The sequence below is a fragment of the Hemicordylus capensis genome, chromosome 6 (assembly GCF_027244095.1).
Source record: "Hemicordylus capensis ecotype Gifberg chromosome 6, rHemCap1.1.pri, whole genome shotgun sequence".
NCBI classification, from domain to species: domain Eukaryota; kingdom Metazoa; phylum Chordata; class Lepidosauria; order Squamata; family Cordylidae; genus Hemicordylus; species Hemicordylus capensis.
In genome coordinates, this window is record NC_069662.1 from 38888286 (window position 1) to 38892297 (window position 4012).

Consider the following 4012-nt stretch of genomic DNA (forward strand, 5'->3'; position numbering starts at 1 on the left):
AAATGGTGCTCAAAACATTGAAACATTTCAAATCGAAATGGAGTTGTTTTGTTCCAAGCTTGAAACAGGCCCATTATTTAAAGGGTGTTTTGTTTCGAAACAGGCCAATTCGAGTTGAAACGTTTCAATGTCAAAATGTTTTGCACATTCCTAATACAGATTCATGATGCCATTGTCTAGGACTCCAAAACATTTATTGACTCCTGCCCTCAGTGGGCACCAATGGCAGCTAAGATCCCCCACAAAGTGGTGGTTCTCAAGTCAATACACTGAAGTCCCTCCCACCTACTCTATTCTTAGCTCCACACACACACTGGTCCCTCCCACCTGCCCAATCCTATCCGCACATCTTTTCCACCTGCTCCATACCCTGCCTAATGCCATGTACAAATCTTGTACTCCACACCCTGCCTAATGCCATGTACAAATGCGACGGGCGCATGTGCGCTCGGTACTTCCAGCCGCTTCCGGCCAATAAGGGCAATGGGGCGGCACGGAGGAACGCTGCCGCCCCGAGGGGCTTTAAAACAATGGAGCGCCAGCGGGGGAAATGCGGTGGGAGGGGTGAGTGCACCCTCCGCCGCCCTTAAGGAAACACCCTCACCACCTCCAGAACAGTTCCGGGCACATCCCTACATTGAATTAGAATTTAAAAACAAAACCCTATGAATTATGTCTCTACATATGCACCAGCATTTTGGGTTTTCGGTCCTGTCAAAATTAAGACACCAAGCTAAAAATGATAATGCAGGCATTCAGACTGTGTAAAGATAAAGGCAACTCTGAGGGTTCCTTAGTACATTTTTGTTGGGATGATAAGAGGTGATGGTGGTGGCGGTGAGACCTGTGAGGTATCCTGCTCCTAAGTTTTGGTCCACATCTGTCTGTGCCTCTGCATATCTCTCTCTCCTGTTTCCCATCAAAGGCTGTTTCATCATAGCCAGGCATGCTGGATTCCTCATAAGCCATATTTCTGTGACTCACTTTTCCTCAGGTAGAACCAAGATGTTAGGGCCACCTGAAATCCTGGTCATGTGCCAGTCTTCTCAGACCAGAAGGGAACAAAACTCTTTCTCTCTCTCTTCTGAACAGAGTAAACTGGAAACCCAGAGTGGGGAGAACGAACACATTTGGACCTGCTGGTGTTAAAATGCAGGTGCTGCCTTTTGGGTTGCATAGAATTTTATATCAAATTGATACAGATTTCTGTATAACACAACATCTGTTGGGATTTTACCATGGACGTTATCTCAGTTCTTTGTGTGGGGCTTGCTTGTATATATTTGAATGTGTCTGGCTTGCGAGTAGAGTCACTGTCTTTGTCTCCTCTTCACTTGCTGTGCTGAATTAAAATGAAGAGGTTCTCCCTCTCTCCGCATACGAGACTGTTAGTCTGCTTCTTTTCTTAGCTGATGTTTTAGTTAATAATAAATATCAAACGCTTGTTTCTCAGGTAAAGTTGCTTCTTGTATAAATTACTTATAGAGGATAAATAATTTATCTGCAATATCTTCCCCTGTTGCAAAAGGAACTATGGAAATTGTTTTGCTGAAAAGACATCTCTAATAGAGAATTCTTAGCAACTTCGCAATACTGTAAAGCAGGGATTCTCAAAGTTGGGTCCCCAGATGTTATTGGACTTCAACTCCCATAATCCCCAGGCCCAGTGGCCTTTGGCTGGGGATTATGGGAGTTGAAGTCCAATAACATCTGGGGACCCAACGTTGAGAATCCCTGCTCTAAAGCCTAGAGTTCCTTGAGGAAAATCATGGCAATTAAATGGATTTCTTTCCGATTGGGTTCTGTATGTTCTGTGTGTGCGTGCATTCGCATGTGGTGGTGGGGGAAGAAATATTTAAATGTGACACCCTAATCTAGATATTGTGTGTGTGTGTGTGTGTGTGTGTGTAGAAATCTGTTCACGTACTATTACACATGTCACTTACCTATTGCACAAGTTAGTGGGGCATAGATGAGATGTGGTTGCTGATGTGTTGTCAGGATTCTGGACACACATTTGCAACAGACCTTTGCACATAGTGTGCTGCCGATTCACATGCACAAACTTATTTCCATACCTAGGTTGTGTTAATTGCATCAGGGTAAAAGTATTTTTAAATTATTTAAAGTAGCACATATGTAGAATCCCCACCCACCCACCCTCCCCCTCCCCCTCCTCCTCCTCCTCCAGATTCCTCTTCAAAGCTATTCTTTTTCATACAGCCATTAGAATACATTTGCTCACATTCATTTCTTCTTACCCTTGTCTCTTCCTACTTGCCTTTCCTTTGTCATCTTTCATGCTCTCAGAATTTAGATCGGAAGCTCTGTCGGAACAGAGACATGTCCCTTTTTGCTTATGAAACTCTGTAAAGCACAGAGTTCATGAATGGCACTGTATAAATAACAAAATGAGCTCCTTTCAGTTAATCCCCAGACATTATTATTGGACTACAATTCCTATCACCCCCAGCCACAATGACCTTTGGCTTGGGATGATGGGAGTTGCAGTTGAATAATAATATCTGTGGACCCAGGTTTGACAACTCCTGAGTAAATATTGCTAATCCACCCTGAAGCTCCAAGATAGGGCTAGGACGTAGCCCCAGAAGGAAGAAAATCTTTTAGACAGTCCTGTGCAGAGTAAGCCCACTGAGTCCAGTGGGCTTAGGCACGACTAATTTTTCTAGGATCGGGCTGGAGATGTTTTAATGATGAGAATATTGTTTCTGAACTTAAAAAAAAAAGGCTTTGTGTAGCTGTTTAATGCCTCTAGCACACAATGAAATAAATGAAAAGCACATGGTTACAGTTCCTGAAGGGGAATTTATTGGCCAAATCTCTCTTAAAAGTTGCTTTATAGACTTTTCCTTCCTCTTAATGAGGGAAGGAACTTCAAATCCTATTGATATTTTTCCCTTTTGTGGTCTCCTTTATTTTCACTCTGTGGTTATTTTGGCATGTTTTTGCTGAGGTGGGGGAAAGAGTGGGTTTGATACCATAATACTTGTCTTGTTCTCTTTATTTTTTCGCTGCACTGATCTCTTTATGCTCTGCGTTGGACGGGGAAAACAAAATATGGTATTTTTCACTGGGGAAAGCCTAGGGTTGAAGCAGCAGCAGTTTTTATTTCACGATCAATAGAAGATATGGCATTACAAATTTTATCTCTCTCATTTTCTGGTCCCAAACATGACTACAATTCAGTGTGTTCCAAACCCCTGGAATATCCAGTTGCCTCTGGGCTTTAACGCTAAATATAGAAAGTTCTGAAGCAAAGTGGTATACAAACACCTCAGCTATGCCCCACGCTGGAGATGACCGTAGCTGAAGTGAAAAATCCATCCTGCTGAATCCTCAGAAGGACAAAAGCTCAGCTGAGCAACTTGTGGTGGGGGTTGCAGGAGGGGGATGAGAACATCGTGCAGAGCTTGACAAATCCCAGGTGCCAGGGAGCCTAGAACAGGCTTTGACAAATTCTCTTTGAATCTAGGAGCCAGCCTAAAAATTGGGGAGCCAGACAATGGACACTTGAAAAAATTGCTGGACGTAGTGACCGACATTGTGGAGGCGCCATGTGGTGGGTGGGATATAAATGAGCTTCTGTTTATTAGGGATGTGCAAACTGTTTTGGGGGTTCGTGGTCTGTGGTTCGGGTTCAGGAGTTCGACGGTTCAGGGGTCGAACCAACCTCCCCCCCCCCGGTTCGGTCCGGACCCAGACCAACCAACCCCCAAAGTTCGGGGGGTTCGTGGCCCGAAAATCCTTAATTTTTTTTTTTTTTTAATTACCTTGTACTCCCCTCAGGGGAGTTCCTGGAGGTAGCGTTGGGGGGGGGGTCTGCGCATGCGCCCATCCCCCATCATGGCTGCCGGGTGAACGCTGAAAACTGGCTGAAGAGCAACCGAATGGGGCAAGGGGGTGATTTAGGCTGGTGGGGGGAGGAGGAACCTCTGCAGACCCCCCCCCACCTCCAGGAACTCCCCTGAGGGGAGTACAAGGTAAAACAAAA